The 24,315-nt window shown below is 38.8% G+C and overlaps 1 long non-coding RNA gene across 1 annotated transcript; it reads left to right on the top strand.

Annotated features, from left to right (window-relative positions):
- The first annotated feature begins 4,971 nt into the window (after window positions 1-4,971).
- LOC121665327 lies at window positions 4,972-23,848 on the top strand. Its single transcript, XR_006016335.1, has 3 exons — window positions 4,972-5,144; window positions 13,237-13,239; window positions 23,823-23,848. It is a non-coding gene; the product is annotated as an uncharacterized LOC121665327 (long non-coding RNA).
- Window positions 23,849-24,315: the final 467 nt, after the last annotated feature.

Genomic DNA, 24,315 nt, shown 5'->3' with positions numbered 1-24,315 from the left:
AGAACATCTGAGCCCTGCCTTGCTCACTCTGGTCATGAGCAGGCTGGGCCGGCGCCCTGGGCCAGGAGAAGAGGCTGCAGCCATTCAGGAGGCAATCAGGCACCATCCTGGGGGAGCACGAGCATTATGAGCCAATTCTCTTTAGGCTCAATGGCCTTTTCTCATATTCAGGATGTTTTATTCACACTGTTGTTTTTTTCCCCAGAGCACATTCCATTGCTTTGCTCTGGCATACAAAAGGTATTAAACATGAGATAAAATTATACAGCCTTTTTTTGTTGTTTTAGAAAGGCTTTATTATATTAATTTTACTTTGTGTATGTTTTTTATTAACTTATCTGTTCGGATAAATGATTTGGAAATTGCAATTCTTGATAGAATTAAATTAAGGCAAGAAATATACAGAGAATAAATTTGTCAGCCCTTTGGGATGTGATACCGTGTTCTGGGTCTGTTTGTTCCTTGTCAGAAGGGATCCAGATTATTTCTCTCATAAGAAATTTTACCACGAGATCTGATGCTTGAAAACACAAACTCTAAAACTAAATATTTCAGTTTAGAGTGGGAAGCTCACTGCAGCTTCTGAGATATCTACTTACAGCAATTCAGAGATGGCTGGCAAGGCATTTTATTTTACTTTATTTATTTTATTTGTAGGATATTAATCTGTTTCATTTAGCTATATTGTCAGAGAAATGAAAAGCCTTCAACCATCTGAATTCATTCTTAGAGCTAGACAATTGTAGATTAAAAAAAAGAGAAAAAAAAACAGAAAAGAGAAAGAAGACCTGTCTAAAGTGTTCTCTTTTCTTTTTTCTAATGATATTTCTCCACATCTGCTCCAACAATTAAGTTAACTAGGGAGTCTAGATGGCTTAGGGAAGTTTTTTGAGAAATCTCTTTTATTATTGACTTTATTCAAAGCAGCTCCATGCAGGTTTTCTTTTAATTTTGCTGGGTCACCTATTTGCCAGTGTAATATTATTTTTATGCTTTTAAATTTGGAATAATTATGTTAATTTCAAGAATTATTAGATTGCAGTTCCTGGGAGCTCCAGACTCTCACAATCTCTGTGATTGCACTTGTTTTACAACAGCACAACAATATTCCCCTCACCTGAGTGGCTCCAACCCAACCACGAACACCTGCTCAATCCCATAAAAAGCCCTCATGGAGGGGGGAACAGGGAGGAAGGTACATCCTGCAGCTTCAGCACGAGTAAGTTTTAAGTGATCCTTTTTCAGGTTTTTTTTTTTTTTAATATATATATCTAGACAATGAGCTCTTATTGCCATTTAAAATTAATGAAAGTCTACCTTTCTGTAGAAACCCTGATTTATAAGAAGATGGGCATTTCCTCAGCTTTTAAGACTTTGATTTCATTAAACTGTGTTTTTTTTCTAAGGACTTCGAGTCTGAGTGAGTGTTCTCTGCTAGAGCTGACTAAGCAGGACCAGAACCCTGCTGTGTTTATCCTATAATGTCACTGCTCAGGATAGACTAAATCCTACAGGAAAACAGAAAGTTAATATTTGGGTTTGGATTTTTGTCTTTTAAAGCTGACAATTTCCAGCTGGGTGCACTTGTAACTTAGGGGGTAGGTTTTCCTTTGTGTGTTTTTCTGGATTAACAACTTTTAGGAAAAACTCACTAATTGGGACCATGAGGAATAAAGAAGTAGGTGAAGAAAGATAAATTAGAGGGGAAAAGGAATTGGGGTTCAAAATGGAGTGAGCTTCTTTGTACTTATTGCTTTAGAAAATCTGTTTTAAAAGTTCTTGGCATTTGTTTGGAGAAAGATATTTTGAAGCTATGTAAGTTTTACACAAAGGATTTATACAGTAAATTTCAATTTTACTTTTGTTTCTAAAAGAATGAGTTAATATCTTACTTAGCTTCATGTTCTTAATGACATACTTCATAAGTAGTCTGTGGCACTGACTTTGCTATATTTTATTTTACTGTAGACTATGACATTTTTGGTTTGTTAAACATGTATATTTATATATATATCAGCCCCTCTAGAGAGTCCTGCTGCTCCTATGAGATACACCAGCCCTTCTCATTGCTTAACTGGGAAGTAAAGCTCTGAGTATCAGTGTGAAGTGTCTGATGAAATTAGAAACATCTGTTCCTGCAGCTCATGGCTCCTCCCTGGAGGGGAGAAAGGGAGCGGGATCAGTGAAAGAACAAAGGAAATGCAGAGCAGCTTTTGGAGGGAACAGGGAGATCTCTGGAGCCTCCTGCTTTTGTTCCTTTTGTCCTCCAGCCAGAACTCTTCCCTTCCAGAGAAGAGCAGGGAAGGGAAAAGGATGATCACTGGTCCCCCAGCACAGGCAGCCCTTGAAAAGGACTTCGCTCCTTACAGGGGAATCTGTGGGGCACAGCCCTAAACCCACGTAAAAAGGTGTGAACAACAAGGTCTGCCAGCCTGAAGATGTTGATGTTCACATCACATAAAATATTCTTTCAAGAAGGTTTACTTCTCACCTTTTCCTTTAGATTTTAGTTCCCACTTCCTTTAGCTTGGAATTCTGATTGCGCAGGAAATGTCCTGATGGATTGATGAGGATTCCTCTTACTAAATCAAATATTGTTTTGAAAACATTCACTCTTTAAAATGAGGCTTAACAATGTGGCCCTGTTCCCTCACACTGACTAACAAACACTGCTTAGTAAAAGGGGGTTAACAAATGAATTTGATTAATAAGAAGCTGCAATTCCATGAACACTATAATTCCTTTAAAAAGGTAGTTTATATTAAATGTAGAGTGCAGTTATTCATCCATTATCCTGGAGATGGGACAAAATCATCAAGCCCACTTTTGCAACTGTCTTCTAAAACAAAATATTTGATTTTTTTCAGGATTTCTCATTACTGCAGTGTGACAAAATAGTTCAAATCAAACCCATCAAAAGACTACAGAAAGCAAATATTTATACAAGGTGTTCCCCCCTATTTAGCTTAAGTTCAAATACTATTCATTAGCTAAATTCAAGTGCCATGTGGTTATTTGAAAACCAGGAAACAAGTAGTAAATGCCAATTTAGCTGGGAAAAGACAAAACTTCTTAAAGAAATTGAGAGGCTCTGGAGAAATGCAGGTTGATTTCAGTAGAGAAGGAATAAAAGATTCTGATGAGATTGATTTTTTTATTATCATTATTTTTTTTTTTCCTTGTGGGATGAATGCTTCCAATCAAATCGTAGGGACAGTGGGGAGGGAGAAATGTGGAAGACATTTATGGATTTGTGTGGTTGGGAGGGTAAAAGAAACAATGTGCAATGGAGAGCTGTGATTAACAGAGGACGTGGGCAAATCAAATGAATACTGAGGAGAAGAGAGATGGGGAAAGGAAAGGTTTCATATCTGCCAGAATTGCTTGTGTATGATTATAGTCCCACGCTTGTGTTGATTCCATCACTGCCAGAAAGTCATTCCAGGGCAGATTTTTGGTGAATGAAGGATAGGAGAGGGTAAATCTTGTTTTTTGGGTTGGTTTCTTTTTAACCATATCTCTGTTGTTTTGAAAGCCTGAGTTTGCATTGCAAATCTCAGTGTATAATATCTAAAATTTTACAAGTAGAAAGTATTAGCATGAATTCATATTTTCAGTTCATCTGAGCCACACGTACTATTTGAAAAAATCTGGTTTTAAAGAAACTAACGATACATTATCAATCCTATATACCTCTATTTTCTTGGTATTCTGCTATTTCAGCTGTAGCTAAGAAAAGTTTGCAAAGATTATCTCTGTAAAAAAAAAATATATATATATATAGTTCTAGTCACTAATTTTGCTTCTTGAATAGTTCTATGAAAATTTGCCTCTTTAGATTTCCAGAATGTACTTGTTCTTCTGTCAGTCATATTTCTAGCAGCAGCTTGGGGAATATATTCTTTTATGTGTTGAATAGCTCTTCAACACAGGTAGAACTGTTTTCTTTGAAAATGCAAACATCTTTCAAATAGCAGGATATAAATGTGGAGAAAACTCTGAATACAAGCTATAAATATTTCAGGCTGTAGCAGCAGAGAACTTGAACTGAACCTAGTGCTCTGGTACCTAAGTGTTTATTAAACCTGAGTTAGCTTCTTCTGGTGAATTGAAGTGAATCTTTTGCATTTGAAAGAGCCTGAGAGATTCTCTTTCTGCAACATACACACACTTCTGCCCGCAAATCTGTTGCAGCATTGCTAGAGAAATGCATTCGTCAGACTGTGTAATCAGAACTGTTTGTGAAGAGATAACGAACGGGGCCTTGCTGTACACAAAAGATAAAGCGTCATTATGCACCTATTTATACTGTGACTGTTGATATTCCATTATTCTGTGCTAGTGAAACAGAAATTTCTATGGGTCTTTGGGTGTTCTTCTGTGATTAGCAAGCTGTGTATGACCTGATGGGGGGGTTAGTTTATTTTTAGAGGCTGTTGGCAGCACTTTATTATAAATGTGAGTGTATCGTGGGGTATGTGATAATCCCACTGGCGCCGCTTTGGGGCAGCGGAGAGAAGCTCCAGGTGCAAGAGCTTAAAGCCAATATTGGTGCGGAGTCCAGTCCTGAGCCCTTGCTCAAGACAGCGAGCTCAAAGAGAATTGTACTGAAGAGCGGACAGAACTCCACTACTAAAGAAGTAGTAAAGTGGGTATGTTTATTTCCAGCTGGGACGCACGGGGGATCGCTCCTCCAAAGCCATGCGTGCCGACAGCTGCATTCAGCTCGGTATTTATCCGGTTACAAGTTCCATATTCATTAAGTTTCCCAACACGCCTATACATATTCATCACCTAGCCCCGCCCAGCCTCGCTTCGTATTATAATGAACCCAAAAGTCATTTACATCCGAGTTGCGCTTGCGCAGTGTGGTTCGGTGGCTTTGGTAGGGGTCTTCCGAGGGTCTTTTTGATGAAGTCAGGAGTCTTCCTCATCCTGAACTTTTCACCTTTCTCCCCCGCACATGCTCTTTTGTACCCCTGGCCTTTGAGACTGGTTTGAGCCAGTTCTTAGGATATCTGTCTGAGACTCCCCCTGGTTTTATCAGAGGTCTCTTATCTTTTCTTCCTGCCCTGGTATGCTGGCCAAGCTGGATGCATTGTTCCTGACAAACTAATTCTCCTGCTTCCCATCCCCCTGATTCAGTACCTCTCTAGAAACGCCGGGCTCAGCCCAAAGCTGTTAAATATGTACGAGAAACGCTGCCCTTGAGACACTGGGGACTCTCCCTGCTGCTCTCCTACAATCGAATAGAGCCTATGAAAAGCAAACTGCGGCTGATAATGCCCGAGGATCCCTCCTTCAGCAGCTGAACTAAGCTGCTCACACCTCTTCCTGCCTCCTGTTGACTTTCAGCTCAGGAGGAGACACACCGGGAATGCTGTTGCCCTTCTTCCCCAGCTTCCGAGCCCTGGAAGAGGCGGCAGCTCTACGCTCCGTCCTTGGGGGAAGCGCGGCGCTCAGGATGCGCTTCGTGTGTGTTCACAGCAACCTTGCGCTTCTCACCTCTGCAAAACGCACCTCCCAGCTTTCAGAAGACAATTGAGTTTCTCAGCAGCTTTTCAAGCAATGATTTCCATTAATGAAAGCTGAGTGGTGGCGCTGGCAGACAGTGCAACATTCACTGGAGCCGTACAAATGCCATTTATTTAGCATTTGAAGTACCAAGCAACTTAGGGTTTAGCCCATTGTAATGGTCTCCAATTTCAGGAAGATGGACCAGCTTTCACTTGAACCGAATTAATCTGTAAGGAAGAAAAAAGCAAATTAAAACCTAAAAACAAAAAGCCCATTCTATTTCCGTACCAAAAAAAAAAGTGAACAACTGATTACAGCTACAAAAATTGGTAAAATGGTGACATTATTGCTTCACTGTCTTCCCTGTGGTAAAGAAGATGGAATGTAAGATTTTGTTAAACCTTTCCTGGACTATATTCATCCAATCAACCAAAGCTGACAGAGAGCCGAAGGTCAATATTCTGTGGTACTTTTGTTCCATGATTATTTCTTTTTTCTGTCCTCAAAGAAAATTACTCCCATCTGAGGAGATGTCTGGACCAGTAGCAGCTCAGCATCCCCCAGTCCTTGCCTGCTAAATTTGTCTGTTAGATGTGGATCCTGACACCTTTGAATCATCTAAATTTAGAGCACTTTTTTTTAATAACCATCACTCTTTCCCAAAGAGTGCTCGTATGACATTAGAAATATCTTAATCCTCCTTCAATAACAGGATGGAAGATAAAAATTGCCACAGCTATCATTATTGGAAGAAATAGCATTATATCCAAAGGGTAAAATGGACTTATTCTGTCTAACCTGAAAAACCACTTACAGGATGTCTTTTCTGACACAGGCTGTGACTGTTGGAGGAGCCTTCTCAAGGCAGTGTTTAAATCAAGACTAGTTCCCTTTTTGTCTCATTTGTTTTATTTTTACTTCATGTATTTCAAATGATTGATGTTCATAAATGAATGTGAAAAGGGAGAAAAAAACCCTGGAATTATACAATTAATGTTGTATGAATATTGTGACATTAATACTGAATGCAGTTTATTTTTAAAATTAAAGTGTGAGAAAAGGATTTGTTTAAAATAGCTTGACAAATTCTATTTGTTTCACATCTCACTTCATACAAATAATCTGAACTAGTATGAGATTGTTGTCTAAGTTCATTCTTAATATCTAATGTAAAACTGATGAAAATCTAGACCATAACTCATCCCAAAGGGTTCAAAATGAATAATCTAATGCAGAGAGAAAGCCAGACTTCTAAAGAGGTTTGTTTCTCTTCAGCAACTAAAGAAAATACCTAAAAAAATCAATCTAATGGTTGATTGACTTGGATTGGGTCAGATGGATGTCTCGAAGGAGTAGAAAACCCAAACTGCACATCAAAGTGATAAACAGCTGTGTCCATCCAGACATTGGTTGTCTTTCACTGGAGTCAGGAAAATTTGATTAATGATAATTAATTCAATAACAGATTGGGTCCTGCAGCTCATTAATAATTTCAGAACCTGCAGGAGAGCAGGATTGCTGTGCTCAGTGCTGCCTGTTCCCCATGCTATGGATTTAAAACCACTCCTGTTAAGGTTTATCATGGAAGAGCATAAACGGTTTTCCTTCCGGTGTGGGATTCTAATTCCTTTTAACTCTGCTCCTGGGCTGGCTGGTTTCTCACCTTATCTGAGCTCTTTAAGGCTAAAATCTTTGCAATACTTGTGGGTTATGCTTTAAATGAACAGGTTTTACATCTTCGAGGGTGTGAAGCAGCACTCATGGAGGAGGAACTTCATGTATTATTCACCTTTTTTTGCATTCTATCAACCAGTTTTAAGTCAGATGCTAAATTTTGCATGAGTATTGATCATAACTTTATCATCCATTATAAATACCCTTTCTGTTAGTTCACACTCCTTGGACAGAATTATGGAGGGGGTAAGAAATGGACATTAAATTAAGTTGAGCAGTTTTTGTTGTCTCAAAGGGGTATAGGATGTGCTCAGTTCCCTACCATCTCTTTAGGTGCTGGAAAATGGTATCAGATCCTCACTCTGCAGACCTGATCCTAAAATGAAAAGATGATAGTCCATTCCACAAAGAAGTTAATTTGTATTTATAAAAGGAAAAGCAAGCACTCCATTGAAAGTTAGAAGCATTTAATTATTGATGGTTATTTGTCTATTTTTTTTTTTTTTGCTAAAGAACTGTGTGTTCTTCTGTCTTTGGTAACTGATGCATGTTCAAATATATTAAGGTCATGAGTTTATCTGTATTGGTTCAAATAATGTGACTGAAACATGGCTTTAAAAAGATATCCAAACAGCCACAGCTATTCTGGGGAAAATGCATGGTTCTTGATTGTAAAGGAAAGACACTTATCAAGTGTCCTCAGTGATTATAAATGAATGTAAATAGTTTTGCAGTATATATATAGCAAATCCATTTTGCAGAAAACTGAAGTCCTATCACAGCAGAGTAATTTTTGAAGTAGTGAAGAGGAAAAAAAGCAGTGAAACAATAAAGCTCAGTCAAAAAAGATTAAAATATTCTTTGTTTTTTGATCAACTTTGGAGAAAATTATAATCCTGAGTCTCGTCCAGCTTTAGGAGTGAAGATATTTTGTATCAGCAGCATTGCAGGGCTCAGGGTTAGATAACATTCTCTCTATTTATAAAACAAATCTGAGTGTGGTTTGTAAGATATCAAGCAATTCAAACAGTAACAACTCTAAAGAAAAAGGTTACATTTTTAAGAATAAAGTATTAGGAGAAAGTCCAATCAATTCTGAAATAACAAAAACCAAGAATCAAACAAAACCTACATTAGAATCAGCACACCTGCAACAGAGTGTTTTTTATTTTCCTCCATAGAGTTTTCAATTTCCTGTGTTCAGTTTTGACCTTATAAAAATGATAAGATTCAGCTTCTGAAAAATATACATGCATCTTATCTGTTGTTTTCTGAAGAAAAACACCAGAACTGAGATGTTAAAGAAGCCACGGTGAGGTTTTGTTCAGTTGGTAACTTGAGGCAACAGGAAAATGTTCTGATCTTGCTGAATTGTTTGAGAAGTGATTTTATTTTCTTTGGCTTCTGAAAAGCAGAGAAATGCAGTTTGCCCAGTGACTTTTCTTAGTTAGACTAGCTAGGCTGTGGACTAGCTAACTTTTAATAAATTAATAGCTCCTTACAAGAGTTTTCTGTCAATTTACAAGGGCAAGATTTAACAGCTTACAACAGGTAAGGGACTTCTCCATTTCACTTCTCATGGGTTTCGAATTTCTCTCTGCACACCAGATATCCCTGAAATATGTGCAGGATACCATGAATCTGTGCTAGAGTTTTTTCAATATTTCCAAAGCCGTGTGTGGAACTCAGCATCTTAGACTGTGTCATAGCAATCTATTCCTTTCCTGCTTCTCTTTTCAGTCTGAGATAAGCACACTCATCAGCTGAGATAAAAACACCTCCCCCGTTTCTCCACATACTGCCCACATCGTTTGTGGGAGCAGCGTTTTCTTGCTGTTCTTCGGCTGCAGAAGTGATTTCCAGCTCAGCAGGAAGGTGTGTGTGAGAGCAGAAGCTGCCAGAGCCTTTCGTGCTTTCCCTTTTTATTGAGAGCTGCACGCTTGGCTCCTCCCAGGCTGCAGTGGGGATGGAGATTCAGCTCAAACTCGGCTGGAGGACAGATTTTAGCAAAGTCAGATGCAAAACCTGTGGCAGGAGTGCACCCACTGCCCCCTCACTGGGTCAGGAACAACCACGCCAAGGATTTGGCACAAACTGAGGAGCCAAGGGCGCTCCAGACTCAGATTTTTTTTTTAGGTATTTGCAGGAGCAAAACTGGAATTTCCTAGGAAAGTGACTTCTGAACTTCAGATGTCTAGAGAGCTGCTGAGCAAGGTTTTAAGGATTACAATTAAAATACCTAAAAGCAGACTAAGTCACACTTTAAGTGCTTTAAGCTCTTTTATGGCTTTTTTTTCTTCCACGTGGGGAGTTGAGGATGAACAAGGATTTCAGCTTGGATTTTTTTGCAACCTACATTATCTACCCAGTCAAGCCCATAAAACAGAATAAGCCTAACATATTTTTGGTTGTGATTATTTTTTTTTTTTTGAGGGATGAATTGTTCTAAAATTGTCATGATTTCTGTGAATATTTCACAACCAGTAAGAAATCCTTTTTAAAAACTATTGCTCTGTTTCAACTCTGTGAAATCCCTGGCACTTGTAGATAAAGGTTTCAAATGTAGTTCTGTTGCCTTTGTCACATACTGTGGATTTTTCTATATTACAGCTGTTATGTGTATTATTCAGGGCTCACAGAGTGAATTGTCCATGATGAAGTGGGTGGGATTTAGGAGTTTGCAGGCACAAAGAATTATCCCAGCTGCTTCACCTTCCATTCTCTTCTTCAATTCAAGAAAAATTTACAAAATTTGCCCTTGCATATCTTGCATCAGAGGGAAAAAAATCCTTTGGCCATTCAGTTTTTTGCAATTTATCAGCACTTTACATTCAGTTTTTCCTCTTAACCTTTAGTTACATTCAGCCATATCCAGCAGATCCCAAGCACTGAATAATTTGGGACAGTTGCTCAGGACATCATTACCCAACAGAAATTGCCTGGTTTCTGGTAACATTTTTTTGTATGTGTTTTCCCTGGAATTTTGGGCCAGCATGGGAAAGAAATCAAGGTACAGTTACACTGCTAATTGCCTGTACCTGTCTCCAAATAAAACAGGAAACTATTAAAAACCTTCCTGGGGATTAGACGGTATTAAACAGAAGATAATTACTGCAAAGATGAGAAGAGGTGATCCCATTTTCCCATTTGCCAAACTTGATGCAGAATGGTGCTGAGTTTGAGATGTGTGACTCTCAAATACAATAAAATTCTATACTGAATTTCAGCCACAACTAATTAAGTAATTTGCAATTTTTGTTGCATTTTTAATAATGACGAAACACAAGCTGTCATATGGAGAGGTACCAAATATGACTAGACAGGAATATGCAGGCACAGAAATACAGCTTTGATATGAGTGGTTTTTCTGACAAGACAGAAAGAGTTTCCAAAATAATAGAAAATAGAAGAAAACATAGCAAGGGAAGAAAGAAACTGTCAGGGTAAACAGATACTTCTTTAGATTAAGCTTTGCTCTACTGAACATATTCTTTCTACAGGCTGGTTCTGATTTCTTTTGTGCTTCTGGGGTTTAGTTTGGATTTGTTCTAACAGAAAATCTGGTAGGTTATAACTTGATTTTCAAGATGCTTTTAAAAATAATTTTGAAGTGATTGAGGGCACATTTGTGGGTTTATATTTTAGGTGAATTCATTTTCCAAAAGGATAAATCTGGGATATTTAAAATGCTGTGGTGTTGTGGACAAGAATTCAATCTGGTTTTAAAATCACTGTGTTCGCCTTGGAGGTCTCTAAACCAGCACATCAATAATAGCAGCAAAATCCCATTTTTTCCTCAGAGTTTAGTAGGTTTTAGGCAGGCTAAATGCAGTAATTAATATTTGGTCATGTTTTACATTGATTGACCAAAGCTATTTGAGGCCCTCCCTGGTGCTAATGGCTGCTGCAGGTTCTGATGTGCAACATTAAGCAGCTGATCAGCTGGAATGAGAGCGTGGGACCTTCTGTCAGGGAACGAAGGACAAAATTAATTGGGGATGCTCTCATCCTTCCAGCTCATACAGGGCTCAGCAGGAAAAAATCACTGGTTGTTTTTGTCAGTATGGCTAAGTGAGTTCCTGCCTTTGCTTTCCTGTGCTGCAGGGACACAGCTCTGGCTTCAGCATCCTGGAGTTCTGAAGATTGCTGGAATTTTAAATACCAATTTTATATTTTAGAAACGAATTCGTGCAGCAAGCTTCTCTTAAATGAAATACTTCAGTGCCCAGGTGTTGCTTTCATGATTGTTTAATATTTTACCTGTATATTTGCATGTACAGCAATGTGCATATACAACATACATAGTTTTCTATTAACTCATAGCAAGACTTGCTAAACTTTGTTAAAAGAACTTTGTGGATTTGCTGAGCTTCCTTATGTTCAGGCATTGCTTTCCTGAGTCCCTCACTCTGCCAGAAATTCCCAACACAATGAGAGAGAAGAAACTGTTGATAGGTCAGCTTTAAATTGTATGCTGTTTTGCAAATATCTGTGTAGGCAATTTTTTCTTTTGAGAAAAGAAATTAAAAATCCATACAGCAATATAGCTGAAGCTGATAACTTCTGACTTTAAAAAAAAAAAAAAGGTGCTGGCTGAGGATGAAGGTAGATCAAAGGAGCTCAGGCCAATAATCTGCACGTGAACTTCAATCTAGAAGGAACAATTTATTTTTTTCCAGAATATCCCATTTACTCAGTTTGAGTTTTTAAAGAAATAAATAATATAGAGTTTTGTATAATATATTTCTGTAACAAATTACCGTATTTTTATACTATCTACTTTTAAGTTCTGATTCCCATTTCTGTTCTTCTAAGCATCATTTATTTAACAAAAGGAGCTCACATAATGATCTTGGTTTCATCTTTGAAGCTGACATATCTTCTTACCATCTAATGAAACATAATATTCTCTTTATCACCTATTCTCTTTTTCCCCAGTGCAGCTCGCGGCAGTTTTGTTTTATCAGAAATCAGCTAGCAACATGACTTGCAATGAGCTCTGGAAAACTTTCAGTGATCATAACAAAAAGCAGGAGATCAATGGGCAGTCCCAGAGATTCCCTTCAAAGGAACAATGGGTGTGCAAACCGAGCCTGTAACAGCTGCTCTTCCTCCAACCACGGGGGTTTGGATGAAACAAAACAAATCACTTCCCCTAAAGTTCAGCACTGATTAGCAGAGATGTCTGTGTTAGGGGGGCACTGCCTGACTTCAGGAGCTGCTCTTCAGGAAGTGACAAATAGATCTGGCTGTTGCTTCTTAAGAGACATTCAGTGAAATGTCTCAGAATAAGAGCAGAAACAGTCCTCAGAAAGTCACGTTCAGAGAGAGATCGTGATCAGAAATGATTCTGATTGGGGTGAATCTGGGATCTGGATTTAGGTTTTCCTTAAGACATCAACAGTGATACAAAATTTAACAAGAGAAATCACCTCTTTGGTATTCCTTTAAAAGAGCATTGTGACAGGTTTTCAGGAAACTTTGCTAATTACAGATCACTAATTTGTCCTTGGATGAAGAAAAAAGTAAAAATATTTGAATACAGAACTCAAAATAGAGTTGGCTGTGTCCTAGCTCTTGGTACAATATAGTTGCTTATGATATGAATTAGTGCAAAAGAAAGAATAACTTAGGTGGGCAGTAAAGGCAGAAGAAAATGCTGAACTTTCTGAAAGTCTTTGTCTATTTGATATAACTTTTTTTATCTCAAAAGTCTCTTCCTGGGGTAAGCTTTTCATTTTTTGTTATCTAAGTTTCGCCAGACTTTTATAATTTAAGTTGCAGTCTCAGTCTCACCGCCATTATCTGAACTCACTTTGATAGAAATGCAGAAATAATGTTACAGCCTTCTTAAATCCAGTGAGTCTGTTTATGTGTTTTAGAAGATTCAGAGGAGAAAAAGGAGGAACTGTGCACAGAGAAACATTCTGGTTTGGGCCAAAGGTCCCCCATTCCTCCAGTTCTGTGTGCTGTGATTGGTGTATCTGTGCCTCAGTGGCCATAATTTCTGTGGTGATGAATGCAGGAACTACTGGAAGAGAACAGATGGTGCCCCTGTTCATCTGGATTTTCTTCCAAACAAGATCTTGTAAGTCTCTTGCACCAGATTCTGTTGCTTATCTTTCCATTTTGAATCTTATTCAACTCTAAAACTTGCATTACATTTGATTCAGGGAAACATCATCAGTATTTAAAAAAAAAAAAGTCACGATTATTTCTGCAATCTGTTAAGTTTTTCTTAGAGTTACATTAGTATTTTAATATTTTATTCATCTACAGACTTCTCACTTATATCTCTTGGTGAACAGCATGCAACTCCCAGCATCATTCATTCCTTTACTTAATTTTTCCTGCTGTTTCAGAACTTTATGTTCAACTGGGCTGTAAATGTAGCTGAAATAGAAATGCTGAAAACATTTTAGTTCAAAAGAACAGCTCTGCACTCTGATTATTTAAAAATCTCCCCATTCTCCTAAGTTTCAAGAGCATATGGCAATTCATCCATGATTATTTTTGCTAAAAATGATTTTAATTTAATGAGTCAATGAAATTAAAGATTTCTTTTTCTGGCAGCTGGCTCTCTCACAATTCAAGGTCACTGCACAGCGTTGACATAATTGCACAGCCAGTCTGTCCATGTTCTACAGGTGTCAGTTGCGTTGAAAATAAACACTAATTACATATTTTAATGGGTAGCAGAAGTCATATTCAAAAGCAAAACCGGTGGAAACAATGACAAGCTTATTCAAAGTCACTTTTGGGATATCAAGTCCTCCTACATTGAAGAAAGCACATTTTCCTTATTATTACTGTGTGCATCTCTTTGAGTCTTGTGCTGTATCTTTTTGTTCATTAATTGCTTGACATCATTAAGACTTAAGTGATTCCTAATGATTCATAGCTGAGCTTTCAGGTGGAATATCTCAACAACAAGATTCAGAACACAAATCCCAAACCCTCCAAACAGCATTTAATTTGATAAATCCAGGGGTTATAGTGTGAAAGGAAAACTCTAATAGCTCTAATATGATCAAAAGAAGGGAAAGAAACTAATACAAAAAATGAGAAAACCAAGAGGTTCAAACTTTACTTAGTTTAGAGTCTAAAGGTCAGGAAAATGGTATGATTTCTGGAGCTGATGTGTGCTGCCAAGTGCCTGAGAGGAAAAAAAGTCACTAAGCAACACAAACCCTGAGATTAAAGAAAAATATATATATTTTTAAAAATCCAGCAGTCCTGAGGGATGGAACAGTGTTGCCCTGAGGTAGCTCTGCCACACTTGGAAGGAATTTATGGCATAAAAATGTCCTTGTAGTGCAAGCCAGCTTTGTTATGTGCCATATCCCTCTAATCACATCAACAGGACCAGCTCTTCCAGCAGCAGGGATGGAGGGCAAGAACAGCGGGTGAAATTAAAGCCAGTGGCAAAACTGGGGGGTGGTCTGGACTCTGCTCCTCTGCATCTTCAAGATAGCCATAATGAGAGAGAGGAATGTGTCCTGTTCTCCTCTGCACCACTCCCCAGGAAGGTTTTGATAGATTAAATACTCAATAGAAGGTACCTACACAGAAATTCTGGCAGCATCTAAAGCTGGGTTTGCTGCTGCACTGATTTCAGTAACACACAATCATCCCTCAGAGAAAAAACATGGGTCTATATTGGAGGGCACTTGACCTTTTTTATGTAGAGTGACATGTGAATCCTTGCAAACACACAAGCCTCAAAAGAACTCATGTGGAAATTAAAACAAAAATGAGGGATCTGGAGCCAATAAAAAAAAGAAGACTCTAAACTTAAAGAGCTTTTCCTACAATATTTCTTTTAAAGTAAAAAAAAAAAAAAAAAAAAGGCAGTTGTTTGCTTTTTCCCTCAGATGGTGAGAGAGTTTTGTTTTTAAATAAGATGTCATTTTCAACTAGGAAAACATAAATATTGAATTTAATTGTAACAGCTGTCATTTTCATCTGATATTCATCTTGTCAGCCATTCTGCTCTCTACTGCAGTTATCTCTGTTTAGCTAACACGTTTCTCTTTCATATATTCAAAATGTATAACATTAGAAAGGATTGATGAATATTTTTTTCACATCTGTTATTGGCAAAAAGTTTTTTTTTTTTTTTACTTTGGGGACTGGGGAGTCTCACTTTGACTGCAGGGGGAGAGTTTATTCTTTGTTCTCATATTTGAAGTGCAGGATATTGACTGATCTTTTTCATCTTAGGGCCTCAGAGTTGGTGGGCTGAGATTAGAATTTGGTTCCACAATATTCTGTGCTGACAAATTAGTCCATTAAATACTGAAACATTATTTAATTAATTGGCCTTTGCTGCTCATTCCATAGTTAAAATTCTGAGCCTTTGTAGCAAACGGATAACTCACAGTAAGGGCTTGGTATTGAGTTTGGCTCCAGTTTCCAAAGCACTTCAGTGGTTTTTTTTTTTTAAGTTATATAATCTAATGTATATTTTATTAATATAGCCTTTATTTGAAAACTGGGCTTTTCAAAGGAATGATATGCTGTGTTGAGCTTCAGAGGTACTTAGAGGTCTCAGATAAATTGTGAATTATCTCTGTAGTAACACATTGAGCCTTTTCCTTGCAGAGAGGCTTTGATCCCAGCCACTTTTTTTTTTTTTTTTTAACACTATGTAACCCTCTGAACTTCCAGAGACCTACAATCAAATAAGTACTAAATTCTTTGGTTGAAATTTTGTTGTGAAAGAGATTCCATTAAAAATCAGAGCCTTGTCATATTTGTATGAGCTATATTCCTTTAGCTCTGGCTATTGCACAATAGTTTATATTCTGATGGGGAGGTCTGGGATAACATTTGTATTGGCAAAATTTCCTGCTTTGAAATCTCTGTCAAAACTGGGGAGATTTCACAATGAAAACATTTTGGGTTTAGGCAGAAGGTATTATCCTTTTCCAGACCACTGCAATGGCAGTTTCTATTTTATGTATATCTACAACTGGAGCTATCCCCAAAGCCTGGGTCCTCTGCTGTTGCTGGTGGCATTTTGTGTGGGGTTTGGGGGTTTTTTTTGGTATGACTCACCTTTCTGGGTCCAAGAATCCTCAATGTGTAGGGTGTTCCCAAAACATCCATTTGACTCCCACAAAAGTCTTTCCTCAGATTTCTCAATGTGATGTAAAATTCAGAATCCTGAACCTGGCAGAGGTTCACAAGTAGAAGATCCTGAGAGGGCAGCACTCTCAGGCACATGGTGGGGACTCTTGGGGCTGTCCTGTGCAGGGCCAGGGGATGGACTTTGATCCCAATGCACTCCTTCCAACTCAGGATATTCCGTGACAATATCTTGTGGTCTGGCTGCTGTGACATGAACGGCCTCATCTGGTTTTCTGCTGTGCTGCAAGGAGTAAGTGTGTGCTGTCGAGCCAAGTGGTGCAGGTGGGCTTGGCTCTGCCTGTGGTGGGTGACAGCAGATCCTGGAACTCTCGGTGGTTTGTGCCTGGTTGTCTCCAGAGCAGTTTGAGTATGGGCTACCACATTTGCAGGTTGATTGATCAGAGGATTAGGATCAGTAGTAAAGTGAATCAGCTTGGTGAAATACGCACAGATGACACCACAGGGCTGAGCTTCACCTTAATTTATGTGGAGCATCTACTGCACTCGAACAAGGTTTGCAAATGCCATCATTGGGATTATGACAGACCAGTTCCTCCTGGCTCATTCTTGTCCAGGCAGGGTCAAGCAGACCCTAATCCCTCATTAAACACCCCTCCTAGGAAAACATGGGAGAGTAATTAAATATACAGATTTCATAAATCTCTTTTCTTTAGAAAGTGCCAAGTTTATTTATTAGGAACGCAGCTCTCCGTTCCTTATGTGCACCCAGCAGGAGTCTGTACCACAAAGGGGCTAGAGTGTAATTTTGTGTTGCAAAGTATTTTAAGCAGGGACACAGAATTTGGTAGTTTCACACTTACAAAGGCAGCTAACAGCCTTGCAAAAGAATCTCATTGGCAAAACAATTGATTTCTAACTTCTGGAGCAGAGAACCTTCCCTGCCTAGATCATGTACAATAAAACTGACATCTGAGGGTAGAGCAAAAATATGCTCAGCTTTCCTAATCCCTTGGAGGCTTGTAAAATTACTGTCTGAGAACTATAATAAGAATGGGATAATTTGTGACATTTCCCTCTGCTGTTAGAAGGTATTGATTTTATGACATTTTCATTTCTTATTATGTATTACGAGCGTAAGACATCTGAATGTTAATATCAGATGCACAGAATAAACAAGGATGCTGCCAGGTACCACTTTATTTATTTCAATTATTTTTCAGTTTTATGCTGTAGCTATTTTACCAAATCCCTGCAGGCTGTTAGCAGATAAACAATCACTCCTAAGCTCTGAGAATTCAGAATTAGAGGAGGCAGCCCATACATAAACTTATTTCTTCCATGAAGTCTACCAGCCAAGAGGGATAACTTAGCATCACCATGCTGAGTTTTGACCTCCCCTGTTTTATGTAAGATATTCAATTTTTCAGCCACGTTGTCTGTCTAATTTAGACTGTTAATGCCTTGGGGTTGTTGTCATCTTCTTCCTGACATGGGAGAGAGCTGCTGCAAATGCTGATGCACTCACAATAGATCCAACAGTGCCACTTGTGTTCAGCCCTGCTGCATCTTACCTGTCAGGTCTTTCTGAAGGGTAAATTCCCTCTCCAAGTGGGACAACCACCAGGACAAGGTTATGGAGAAGCTATCTCATCAAGACTATCTTGGAATTCTTCAAGTTTTGTTTGACCTCTTAGCCGTAGAACAGTGCAGTCCTATAAGCAGCTTTGCTCACAGCTGTGTCTGGGATCACTACAAATACATATTTTGGGTTTCTGGTGAGATCTGTGTATCTCTCCTCTGTCCATCATGTCACAATGATGAGTTGTACCCAAAGAGTGAGAGAGAGAAGGATGTGCAGCTCAAGGAGTTCTGGCAAAAACCTTGGGAGGCTGAAATGTATCTTGCTGAAAAGAGAGACAGGGAATGAATGAAAATCTGCCAGGGAGATGCACTGCCCAGGCTCGGCTGTGGAAGTGCAGTTATGCTCTCAGTAAATGGACGGCAGGAGAGTACTCACCACACCCAAGGCGCTACAGAATCCTGCTTTTGTGCCAGCACATAAGAGAGGCATTTATAATATCTGTGTTCAAGGCCAGCTTGGGTGGAGCTCTGAGCACCCTGCTCTGGGCTCCCACTTGACACATCCATCTCTGGATGCTGGGGACATGAGCAGTGTGAGCAGAAATATATTTTCTCCTTGGCCATCCGCATTTAAATTGATGCATTATGTGAAAGAGCACAAGCCAAGCCAGGACACAAAAAAATTATCCTATAGTTGGTGTGGATAGAGCAGATTTCAAGGGCTTGTCTGTTTTTTCTGTTGGGTTTGGTTGGGATATTTTCATTTTGCTGTAGGGGAATACATAGTGAATGGATAATATTGTACAAAAATAAGAACTGAGGAGTAAAGAAAAAGAAATTGCTATTTTTATGCCTTGTGAAGTTGACTAAGTTATAGATATTGTATGTGAACTATATTTATATCAAATTTATGGAGAGCTTTCTCACAGAGCAGGGTAGTGAAGAGAAGGGAAAAACAATATCATAATAGGGTCAGAGCATGAGAGAATAACTGAATTGTCCAGAAAATAAAGACACACTGGGATCACAAAAACTGGGATATCAAAAACATTCAAAATACCATTCACAAAGTATCAGTCCCTTGTGGGGACTTTAAATGACCCAAGCTGACTTTGTCTGAAATACAGCTTTTATAAAGAAAATGCTAGAACCAGGGAAAAACTTTCCTTGGATCCTTTAACAATAAGGTCTGAAAATACAGTGTTATTGAAATTCTTTTTATGTGTACTTCAGAAACAAAATCATTTTGGGTTTCTTTAAGAAAAGGATTGTGTAGATTTTATCTGACTTATACAGTGTAATCATATTTATATCATAATTTTCTGGTTTGTAACAATACCCTTGTAAATATTCAGTTCTCTTTCAATATAAATACTTCTATTTCTGGGGGTCACAATTTGATCTGAGTGCAATTTACTTTAAGCAGCAGGGGGCCAAGCCATAGATATGTATTCAGATTTGGACCCAGCTACTAAAGTGGAATATTTAAATGTTCAGAGAGAGTTTTCATGTTGTTATGGAGCTGGAGAACAAAAACCATCAAACACACATAAATTCCACATTGTGCTTTCAGAAGGAGACACAAAGAGAGAAAAAGAAGGCAAGAGAAAGAAAGGAAGAGAAGAAATAATGTTTATGTGCATTTCTTAGCTGGAATTTCTCTCTAATACCACAGTGCTCAGTTTGAGCTTGTCTTGAGTATGCTCAGCAAGGAATATTTGATTCTTATAATTTTAGTCTAATGTTGTTGTTCCCTTGCTACGTGGGGAATGTAAATATCCACTCTTTGGGCTGGCCCTTCCCCTTGTCTCTTCAAGGGGTTTGCCTGCACATCCCTCTGTGTTCTCTCCACAGACATTTGTAGCAATCTGAAAGACCTTTGCCAAAATCTCAAAGAATTGCTGAGAGTCCCATTAGGAAAAGTTACCAGGACTGGGGGGGTTGAGGGGAGAACAACAGATGAGTCAGTTATCATTCCAGTGGAGAAAAACCTAATGGGAATTCCTAGTCCTTCACCAGTGGAGAATCCACAGAGGAAACTTGCAGCTGCCTGGTGATGGGAAAAACATTGATTAATTAATGCCCTTTTGCCTTAATTGATATTGCAGCAATCCAGGCATCAACCATTTCTATCTCCCTTCTGTGATGTCTTTCTGTATCAGAGACATGTGCAGCTATATTCCCATCGATAGTGGGAAGCGCAGGAACTTCTGCTGTGACTCTACTGGAAAACTCCCATATGCCCCCAAAATGTATTCAGAGGAATTTCCACTCTTTAAAGATGTTTAGTTCTGCATGTCTGGCTCCTGGTAGGAATTACCAGAAGGAGTTTTCCAGAGAATCCCTCTTTAGTGGGAGGTTGATTGACCAGATCTCTTTTCAGTTACTGTGAGACTCTGATGTGGAATTTAAAAGTTTCAAATACAGAGATATAAACCAAAACTCAAACAAGTGGAAAGCAGTGCTTAGTATAGGATAAAACCCAAATTCATAGGTATTATCAAATTAACTAATACTACTAAAGCATTATCACTATTCCTCTCATCAAGAAGGAATGGAAGTAAATCCTGCAAAAAGAGCAGCCTGGGCTCTCTGGGTGTGGAACTCAGAGGTGGTAAAGAGGAAGCAAAGACGAAGGTTTTTATGAAAATAACACCTATTGGAACATCAATATGTCAAAGCAGAACAAGAAAATTGTTTACTCCGATGGTAAAAGGAAAAAAGCTTTGCCTAAAAAAGTGTGAGAGGAAAGCAGGGGGTAGAAGAAAGTGGATTTGGAAGATATTTACCACCTTAGATGATTTCAGCAAGCCAGCCTTTTAGCTCTAGCTGTCTTGAGTATTTGAAACTAAATGTTTTGTGCAAGAAATGAAAATAGCTTGATTAAGCTTATTTTCGTTCTCCTGCCATGCATCCTGTGTGTCGCTGTGACACCCTGTGATGGAGAGCTGCTACAATGAACAGGTAATAGATGGGAAATTGTTTCAGGCCCTGGTGCTTCTGGTGTCTGATTATGATCTAGGTTAGCAATCACAGCAATTGCTGCTGAGAGTCATCTGCAGCTCACCCGTCCCCTCAGCTGCTCGCCGAAGTCGGGGGGTCTGCGTGCTGCAGCAAGGCGTGAGCTATAAAGGAGCTATTTCTAATGAACTCCTGCAGATGAGGGTTATTTCTCGAACTCCTTCATGTGGATTATGGCTTGTGAAGACAGGGAAGAAGAGTTGTACTGGAGTGTTCTGTAAGTCGCTGTCTGCCCGTGACATGTGGCACAGTTTCTTGGTGGAAGCAGATGCTGTCGGAGCAGCACCCAGCGCCCACAAAGACACTGCCAGTTGTGTGCTGACGTTACAGGCAGGCCATAATTAGTCACTTTACATCTACTTTCACTTCATTTTGGCAATTAGGGGGTTGAACAAGAGAAGGCTGTGGAGGAACTTGACTGCTTCAGTTGGAAGGCAGAGTTGAGAATTGAGGAGTGTGTGTTCCTTGGCACCTCTTCCGAGTGCGGTTTAAACTCAACTGGCACTGAACAGGTTTGCTGGAGGATTTCATCACAGATATGCTGAAGTGTCTGCTGTAAATTGAAGTAGGTTAAATGTATTAGAATTTAAGTAGCTATTTCCTCGGGAATGTCTATGTTCTTTCCACAAAGTTTCATTTCAATAATTTAGAAAATACAGTATTATCATTTGTGTGCAATATTTATGGTAGTGTGTCATGTGAATGAGGAAAGGAGAGGAAAAAATCCAAACCCTGAGAACATTATGGAAATTATTCTTTGCAGATATTGTCATCTTTGTCTTCCATACCAAACTCTATTTGCATGACCTAATATTATTATAATAATCAGCCAAACCCTCCCCAGAGATGAAATGCTGCATGGCTCAGTCTCTTACTGAGGAGATTGCTAACTGAGAAGCTTTCACTGCACATATTTCACGTGTTAACATCCCAAATCCCAGCATCCTTTTCATTGTGGGATTTTCTCACTGTGTCTATGTAGTATTAAATATCTTTCATTCCTATTTGTCTTCTAGCTGAAATGAGATGTTACCTAGAAACTTAGAGGCTGATTGTCTACCTCCCTACTGACAGATGCAGTGACTAAGTAAAGGGAATAAATCTTTTTTTCTAGCTCTTTAATTAAATATCTACAGCTATTTGAACCCTGGGAAGCAACTAAAATGTTTCCCATAATGATGAAGACTGAGCAAGATCTATTTCTCCTGACTTTGATTTCTATTATTTTTTTTTTCTTAATTCAAGTTATTACAGCAGAAATTGTTAATATAAGCAACTTTAGATAATGAGGTTTTTAAGACACCTTCTGGGTGACTTCCTGAAATTAAATTAAGACTATGGAAGAGTATAATTTGGATTTCACAGAACATATTTTGCTACCACTCCAATTATTTACTTCAACTTGTTCAGGCCTGTTTATGTAAATAGAAATTCACAAATATTTGAAAGCAACATGTAATAAGGAGAAACAAGAAGTCAAAAATATCTTTATTCAGGTCCCTTTCAGGAAAGGTATAACAGCTTCTTATTGTCCATAATTTGAGTTTTGGACAGAAGGCTTGAAATAGCTGAAAAATGCTAATGGTCATTAACATTTAATGTTAACTTATATCTTAAGATATATTTTTTTCTGTAATTAAGTTCTAATCTCAATCAATTCTGACATATGTACATACACATGGGAGATTCCCCGTTGTTAGAGTATTAATGCTTATTTAACACTTTTATAAAATGGATACATTTGTGTATCCACATCAATTTTTAATTCCTTCCTGAGATGATTTCATTCAAGCTCTCATCAAAGACAGGCACACATGAAACCAATGTAGTTTTTATTTCTCTGTCTATTGATATTTAAACAGTTTTCATTCAGACATGAGAAAATAGATATTTTATGGACAAAATGCGCCTGTGATTCTGATGCCTACAGAACACTTGTGTTTTAATTAAGAGGCAGGATGATTTTCCTGAATTCTGCTTTCAGTGTCCCTCTCATTTGTAGTGAAGCTTTTCTTCTCTGATGCACTGACTCAGAGAAGCAGACCCCACCCCCTGAGTAGAAATTCTAATTAAATCTGATACTATTAAAAAAAAAAACCCTAAAAAACAACCAAACCACTCCAAGAGCAGAGACAGTGAAAACTTGAAGTGCACACTTGACTGGGTCAGTCAGGCTACCTGTGGAGCTGGGCACGAATTCAGGTGTGAATTCACACCAGGGCAAAGAACCTCCTCAGGTTTAATGAACTCCACACAAACACCAGGGAAGTGCTCCAGGGAAGGAATACATTCCATTTCCATTACTTCCACACTCATGAAATAAGTGACTGCCTAATGTAGTTGGATAAAAGCCTTTGAGATGGAAAAAAAGGAGGTTTTTTCGGTGCACCTTAGAACTCTGGTGTGGCCAGGGGATGGCTGGGAGATCTGGGCAGGGATTTGTCTGCAGCCACAGAGCTTTAAATGAATCAGGACAAACAGTCTGGACTGCTCCTTCATAAACTCCAACACTTCTGGAGATAAGAAAGAACACCCTGGAGACTTCCAGTTCACTCTGAGGGTTTGGTTAGGGTTTTTTAAGCCAAAGTATTTTATGAAGAGAAAAAAAACCTTATTCCACCACACCCCCCCCCCCCCCGCCGGGAGATATTTTACATTTTCCACCCCACCACCCCATTTAGCGAATTTTTTTAGTTCCCAGTGTGTTGTACTGTTTCACACCCTCATACCTTCCCCAGCACTTGGTGGAGAGAAAAAGTCTTTGCAACCAGAGAGTGCAAACAGCAGAGCTGTCATTTGTTAAATTGGGTATTGTCTCATTAAACTTCTGTGTAGTGCTGGGAAAGATTAGGAGGAGAGTGACAGATTCAACTCCACAATCCCACAGAAAAGTTTAGCTGAGCTCTTGAGGGTAAATGGACACTAATTTCTGACAGCCATGGGGACTGGATGTCCCTGCAGCTCACGGAGTATCCCAGGCACAGAGCAAACATCCCGTGCCGTGTGCTGAAAGGAGGATGAAGAGAAAAGCCAGGGAGGATGAGAGAAACTATTTTCTTTTATGACTTGGTCTTTTTCTGTGCTGACGGATATCCTTATCAAACAAACCAGTCCACCAATAGGAAATGTGCCTTGAACACTCTGTCAAAATCTGAGTCTAAACCAAAGGCTTCTCAGGTTCAGAATTTCCCTTTTTCCCACCTTGTAGGCTGTCATATCACAGGAAATGGAAACATGGCAGTGCTATTACCAAGGAAATCATCCTGGGCTCCAGAACCAGATTCTGCTGTGAAATATTCAGGTTGAATTCTAGGCCAGAGCAAGAATAGAAGTGAAGGAAAGATTTCTATGAAATCTGAGTCATACTTGGACTATGTAACACTTCTCTGCGAACGTTTAAATTATCTAAACTTTGACTTCATTTAAATA

The sequence above is a fragment of the Corvus kubaryi genome, unplaced genomic scaffold, assembly GCF_017639235.1.
Source record: "Corvus kubaryi isolate FWS band 111438036 unplaced genomic scaffold, C.kubaryi_AGA036_p1.0 37322, whole genome shotgun sequence".
Taxonomy (NCBI): Eukaryota; Metazoa; Chordata; class Aves; order Passeriformes; family Corvidae; genus Corvus; species Corvus kubaryi.
This window is presented reverse-complemented; position numbering and strand designations above follow the sequence as displayed.